General features: G+C 27.4%; 1 long non-coding RNA gene across 2 annotated transcripts; it reads right to left on the bottom strand.

Annotated features, from left to right (window-relative positions):
* Positions 1-1210: 1210 nt before the first annotated feature.
* On the bottom strand, positions 1211-3224 carry LOC116402893. 2 transcript variants are annotated; one of them, XR_004215569.1, is made up of 3 exons: positions 2939-3224; positions 1868-2380; positions 1211-1788 (listed from the first exon to the last, which is right to left on the bottom strand). It is a non-coding gene; the product is annotated as an uncharacterized LOC116402893 (long non-coding RNA). The 2 variants fall into 2 exon arrangements; XR_004215567.1 differs by having other exon boundaries at positions 1868-2157.
* Between the last annotated feature and the right edge of the window lie 4730 nt (positions 3225-7954).

Raw genomic sequence — 7954 nt, 5'->3', positions numbered from 1 at the left:
TCTACCTCGACTCACTAAGGACAACATCGAAGTCAACTATAAGATACGTCACCGACACGTAAGTTAATCTAGTATTTCATTTAGTGTTGATTCTTATATGCATGTACACAATATTTAAACTATTTGTTCAATTTTATCTTGTCAAAACAGAGCAATAGCGATGCTTTAGTCACAAAAGAATATTAAAAAAAGTAGAAAACAAAATTTATGGCGAACAGTAAAGGCAAGTATCAACTTTTAAAGTCATTATAATTTTGTAGACTACTAGCAATTAGGATTACTTTGTTATTCAAATTCGTTGCTTTTATATAGTGTCCACTACAAGTCGGGAGTACTGAGTGTGGATACTACGGGATGAGGTATATGAGAGAAATTGTGACTAGGGGAAGCATTGTTATCTGATGCGGTATGTTATATATCAAACTATTGGTTTTATGAGTTAATTGGTTTATTTGTATAGTCAGTTAATTCATTTAATTTATTTTGCATGTTTATAGATTGATACACAAAGATCATACTCACAGGCAGAACTAGACGAGGTGCGAGTTGAGTTAGTTGACTTTTTGGGTTCTTACATAATGATTATGACTAATATTTTGTGATTTTGAGGTAGGAAATTTTTTGTTGTGTCGCTTCTTTATGATCTGAAACTTTATGTATAGAAACTTTAGCCGATAATTCTTTTAAATTGTTCATATGGAGGAAGGGGAGAGGGGGAGGGGAGGGGAGGAGGGGGGATTCATTCGTATACTTTTGATTATTGTTATAGCTAGCATGTTTTGTGACTTTCTAAGTTGATTTGGATTCATGGCAATGTAATAGAATATGAAATCTAATGTAAAGTCTATTTCATTATGTATATGTAAAGTCTTGGAATTGAATATATATGGTGAATGGTTTTATTTATATATGTTTGAGATTTGAAACTATATTTGACGAATATCAAATATCTATGAAGCTGTTGCTGGACAATTACAGGACAATCAGAATATATTTCTTTCAATTACATCATAATGCAATTACAATTTTTTTAAAAAAAAAAAATTAAAAAATGCTTGACGGTTTTAAAATATCATAAACAATTGCATGTTTGACGGTTTTAAAATGTCATGAACAATTGCATTTTTTATGGTTTACAAATGTCAAGAACAATTACATTCTTGACAGTTTTAAAATGTCATGAACATTAAAATTCTTGACAGGTTTAAAATGTAGTAAACCAGTTCATTCTTGACGACTTTAAAATGTCATAAACAATACCAGTCTTGAAGGTTCTAAAACGTCATGAGCATAAGTATATTTGACGTTTATAAAACGTCAACGTTCACTATTCTTGACGTTTATTCAACCGTTAAGACCTTTGCCTTTCTTGGCGCTGGCTTCAACGACGTTTATAAAACCGTCAAGAGAGTCATCTCTTGACAGTTTAAAAACGCCAAGAGAGCCTCCTTTTGTAGTAGTGGTAGTTCCTCAGTGAACCAAAAGCGCGACATGTTGATTGATTCGTACCCTAATTCCATGTGTGTTCTATGACTTTTATTGTTCTCTGTGTCAAACCATCTACACCTTAATAACCAAACACACCGTCCCAATGAATATTGAACGTCCAACACTTGATCGACTACTATGACTCCACTATTTTGTATGGTGCGTCAAAAATCATGCTCTACCATGTGAAATCGTACCCCACCAATAATGCATCTACTATAAGAGCGAACCTCAGATGAAGGTCATTTCAAGTAAGAAGAAGTCATGAAAAAGGTTTTCTCTCTCACACATTTCTAGAACCTGAAATTGATGTAAATGAATATATATAAATTCTCAAATAAGATATACCAATTCTCAAATTCATGTACGCTATGTATACCTGAGCTCTGAACCAATCAGGAAATGGTCGTTGATGTCTTCTACATAAGTCAGAAGCGCTTTGAGCTTGACGACGTATCAACCTCAAGTGTTTCTTAAAGTAGATAATTGTGAGTTCGTGTGACAAGAATAACAAATATTCAAAATAGCCAGTGAAGTATAAAGCTGAAAATGTGTATACTTACAGTAGTATGCTATTTCATCTATATTATTAAAGATGTACCAGTATGCAAGTCGTTTCTCCTCTTATGATACAGTTCGTAAACTTCATGCCCCTAGTGGTCGTACTTTCTACACAAACACTTCAAACTCACCAATTACCTCGTCATCGAAAATGTTGTCATCATTTGATTCATCTCTAGTGAATCTAGTTTCAATCCCACTTAAATATCTCAAACAAAAATTCCCTGACTCATTCATCAGATACACCTCTGCAATAGACCCCTCATGACATGCTTTGTTTAGGAAAAATTAATTTAACATGCGTACACTTCTTTCAATGGGATATAGCCAACTGTAAGAGATTGAACTAGCAACTTTAGTTTTACATGGCAGGTGGGCATATTCTTTCCAATTAAAGTATGATTATGATATCTAATTACAATTGGTCGAAATCCTTATTCATATCGTTCTTGTGCACAAGTGATGAAAAAACCACATAATTCAGTAATAGCAGTTGACAAATTTTTTGGTAGATATGTTTAAACACGAAGAGGGAGAAGTCAATGTAGCAAAACATGATAATCGTGTACTTTAAGACATTGAGATAAGCTAAAGTTCCTTGGTTGAAAATAAATTTTCCAAATGAATCAATCCTAAACATAAAGGAAAGAAATTAATAATTTTACTAAATAAACTTATCAATGGTCATCACATTAATTTTCCAAATTAGCCTACCAATTTAAGGTTGAAACCAACTAACCCTTGATGTCAATGTCCACAATCTGGTAAGAAAAAGTTTCTAATTACTCCATTTAAGAAAACCTCAGATAAGTTTCAAAACTAATTAAATTTGACATCTTTAAGCAAACTTTAATGGTATAACAAAACCCATCTAAACCTATCAACTCACCATAGACCGTTGTCGGGTGGCGGTGGTGCAGACAGAGGCGATCAACCAAGTGCAAGCGATCAAACTAGCATGAAACAAAGAGGTCAACTCAGATAAGAGCTTCGACTGTCATGCACAGCTTCGATCCATGAACATAGATGATGCTGCTTAGTATTTGTCCCACAGTTTAGGGTTTAGGGCTAGACGAAGCAACCACAAGGGAGATGTGAAGGTGGTCGACAACGAAGCTTATCAAAGGTGGTGTTTTGCGACAATGGCTAGGGTTTGGTGAGGAAGAAGATGATGGTTTGAGTTTTGGTAGACTTTTCGAGGATATTTATTTAAAATAATAATAAGGTTAATTTTCACAAATATAACAAACTAACAAAATATTTACGACTCGTGTAACAAAATGAAAAAGCTAATAAAGTTGACCATTTTTTTTAAAAAAAAAAATCTATGTTTGCCCTTACTTTTCATCATCTTTCTTCTCTTTCTCTTATGTGGTTTTTTTTTCTTTTCATTGTCTTTTTCTCTTATTTTTTTCAAACTATTATTTTGTTCAAAGATTATGTACCAAATACAAACGATCTATTTTTTTTTCAAACTATTATTTGGTTGTTTAAGATTGTGTGTCAAACATAAAAGATCGTGGAAAAAAATCTTTCGGATATTGGATAGTCAAATCTAAACGATCTTGTACAAAAAATATTCAAATTTAAATTATCGTGTACCAAAGAATCTTAGAAAAATCATTTAAACGATCATGTACCAAATTTATACGATAGTGTAGCAAAAAATCTTGACAAAAATCGTTAAGATTTTGCTATCCAAATTTAAAATATCAAATCAAAATAATCGTGTGCCAAATTTTATGGAAAAAAATTTGTTTAAATTTGGCTATTCAGTCATAATCCTCGTATACATTATTCATAGTTTTATATGGTCTCTAAATAATCTGAAACATAATATATGACATTAAAACAAATAATCTTCTTATACAATGTTGTATTGCTAATTTAATTTAAAAAACTAATACTAATCAAATCAAATATCATAAAAATCACACACAAAAACACCCTACAATTGTACACTAATCTTCTTGAGTATGAAAAACTAATTAAAAAAAACTTAACATTGATTTTCTTTTAGTTTGGCAATGGTTTCAATACATACATATATATATATATATATATATATATATATATAAATAAAATCTTTAAATGTATTATAAATTTATCTAATGTTGATTTTTTAATATTGAATTATTGCTACAAATCATAATTTTAGGCATGTTTTTTTTAAAAAAAATTTAAATCTAGCGTATCTCATGATTATTTTCTTTATTTTTAATTTAAAATTCTAATAAAATACTGGTCATAAAATAAAATAAAATATAAAAATAACATAAAAGTGAAAAATGATAACAAACACACTTAAAATAGCAAACAAAATAAAACAAAACAAAAAGAATAGGGAGGAAATTTCACAACCGAATGGACACATGGCAAGAGTGTTATTTAATTTAAACTAGGAGTGTAAAAATAGGAGTTGAACCTGAATAATCCGGACTACCCAACCTATATTATATATTATAAGGTTGAGTTGGGTTAGATTAAAATATGGGTTGAGTTTGATTAAATTTTTTTGATTTTTTCGGGTTGAGTTGGGTTTCGGGTCGGAGGGTTGAGAAATTCGGTTCAACCCAACCCAACCCGAATTAATATAATATAATAATATATTATTTAATAAAAAACCAATTAGGTTTCTTATTCTTTGTTTTGATTGTGGTGTATCTTAAACTTTATTATTAAAAATGAACTTCTTGAATACTTATGGGTAATTTTTGTATTTATGTATTTTAAGAATTTTGAATTTATTTGTGTTTGTAACTTTCAACTTATGAATACTTAATTAGCTTGAATTTGTTGTATGAAATTTTGAATTAGGTAGGTTTGAAATTTAAATATAACAAACCTATACAACCTGATTTAAATGTACCTAGAAACGAAAGAAAAAAAAAATGTCTTTAACTCATATAGCCTAAATTGCTATATGATATTACATGAATGACTCAAATTACTAATAAATTTCATAAAAGTCCTAAATGGACCCTATATTACATAAATGTAGGGTTTAAATTACTTTAATACTCATTTTTATTATTTAATTGATTTATAACAAATATCTAAATAGAAAAAATCGTGGGATATAGTTTTGGAAAGAAGTGGGTCCAAATTAATTTAATACCAATTTTTATTATTTAATTGATTTATAACAAATATCTAAATGAAAAAAATTATCGGATACGGTTTTGGAAGGAAGTAGGACCTAAATTAATTTAATATCAATTACTATTATTTAGTTGATTTATAACAAATATCTTAATGGAAAAAATCATGGGATACGATTTTGGAAAGAAGTGGAAAACTATTCATTCTTTCTTTCTACAAAAATGGTTGTCTACTTCTTCCAACGTGAATTACAGTTTTTACTTCGAAATTTTAGAGTTCGGAGGTGAAGAAGAAGACATTGACGGCCGACAAATACAAAACTTCTAGAATACAATCTAGTTAAAAATTTCGAAGTTAGTATTGTATATATTCAACACATATGAAACATTAGGTATATTATGTATATTTTAAATGTTCAATTAAATAGGCAATAAAAATGTAGTTTTAAATGTGATTCATTTTAGGATTTATTGAGATTTTGACGGTGAAGAAGAAAACTTTTAATGGCCGACAAATACAAAACTTACTCAACAGAATCTAGCTAGAAATTTCATGCTTAATATTGTATATATTCAAAACATATGAAACATTTGATATATTATGTATATTTTAGATTATATTCAAAACATATGAAATATTTGGTATATTAGGTATATTTTAGATTATATTAAAAAAATGTCAAGAAATCACATGTAGTTGACGTTTATAAACTGTCAAGTATAACTCTACTTGACGTTTAAAATCTGTCAAACAAAATCACTCTTATTCTTGACACTGGATTACTTGATGCTTTTTACTTGCCAAGTAAATTGGTCTTACTTGACATTTAAAACCAGTCAAGTATACCTTCCTTATTCTTGACACTAGATTACTTGACACTTTTAAAAGCGTAAGTAAACCTTTACTTGACAGTTTTTAAACGTCAACTAAGGTCCGTTTTGTAGTAGTGTATATTCAAAACATATGAAACATTTTGTATATTAGGTATATTTTAGATATTTGATTAAAAATGTAAACAAACGTAAATCTAGTTTTGAATGTGTTATATTCTAGAGTTTATTGAGAATTCAAGAAAACTACATTTTGGTCATCCTATCAAAAAATAATAGAACTATATGTCAGTATATATATAGTATTATTGTATCTGACATGGGGTATATATATACTAAAATACAGAACATAACTATTATAGATTGCGGATATATTAAAGTATAATGTAATCAAATACATTTATAAAGAAAAAATATGTATGTATCATCATGTCGTTTACTACTGTTGTAGTAATATTTATTATACAAACAAAAAATTAAACACAAATTCTGTAGTAATTATATATAAGGTATTATTGTATATAATATGAGGTATATAAATACAAAATAACATATATAAATTCAGACTTCTTACTGTACATAATTATATACCCGTAAAATATAATAATATGTATGCATTCATATCATATATTATAGATACATTGTGAATATGTAGTTTACTACTCTTTTAGTAATGTTTACTATATAAACATATATTTTAATCCAAAATTTTAATAGAATTATGTAGTTTACCGTATATTTATTGTAAATATTATGATGTATATATATATAATAAATCACATAAAAGGACTATTATATTTTAGGGGTATATTAAATTATATATTATTAATTTAAAAAATATATAAAGTGATAATAAATACGTAAGAATTTTATAGTTTACTATTGCTTTAGTGATATTTACTAAATAACGTATATTGTAAAGTTAATTTCGAGTGATGTAATTTACGTATAAGAATAAAAATTAAAAAATTTTATTTTATAACATTATAAAATTATAATTAATTAGTATATTATTTCATATTAAAAACGATCTTACTTTATACTTAATTAAAAAAGTATTTCTAATTTATTTCTATAATTAAGGTATAAAGAAGTTATCAAAATCATAATAAAATGAATGCAAGGTGAACAAGGAAATAATTTAAATTTAATTTCAAATATTATATATGATTAATAATGATGATAAGATTATAATTGTCCAAAAAATATACGAATTTCTATTTAAGAAAATAAATTTTAGTTTATTATAAAATTTCATAGTTAATTTAGGTCTTTTGTCTAAATCTTTTTTTAAAAAAAACTATACAACCCGACAACCCAACCCAATCTATATTTTATGGGTTGGGTTGGAAACTAAATTCGGATTATTCGGATTGCCAACCCAAATAACCTGAAAATATAGATTAGATTGAGAATGTCTCCCAACCCAACCCGATTTCACCCCTAAGTTCAACACTAGTCCTTTCCCATTTTCTCTCTATCCTTTTCATAATAAATTTTTAATTAAGTTTTAAACCCATCTTATTTTACTAAGTCTGTGAAACTACAATATTTCAATAAATTATCTTATATAATTAACCATAATTTCTTTAAAATCCACCATTTTTTTAATCAAAACCAATAACCCAAACTTAATTTAATTCTACGCCAAAAATTAAATCCTCTAATTAATTAAATATTCATCCAACAAATATTTAATTAATTTAAATTTTCACAAAACAAATGAATAATCCTCATTCAATTAACTAAAATTTAACGCCCATTGATTCAACATAATTAACTAAAATTAAGATAGTTAAAGTTACATTTTTAAAAATATTAAAATAAACTATAATATATACCGTGTGTATATATCAAAATTTTGGATTCTATTAATGATAGACACTAATAGACTTCTTTCACTGTCCATCAATATGACTGGTAGTAGCATATATCAATGTCTATTATTGTCTATCATTGATAGAATTCAAAAT

The sequence above is a fragment of the Cucumis sativus genome, chromosome 1 (assembly GCF_000004075.3).
Source record: "Cucumis sativus cultivar 9930 chromosome 1, Cucumber_9930_V3, whole genome shotgun sequence".
Classification (NCBI taxonomy): domain Eukaryota; kingdom Viridiplantae; phylum Streptophyta; class Magnoliopsida; order Cucurbitales; family Cucurbitaceae; genus Cucumis; species Cucumis sativus.
Note: the sequence above shows the minus strand (reverse complement) of the source record. Positions and strands in the feature narration are given on the sequence as shown.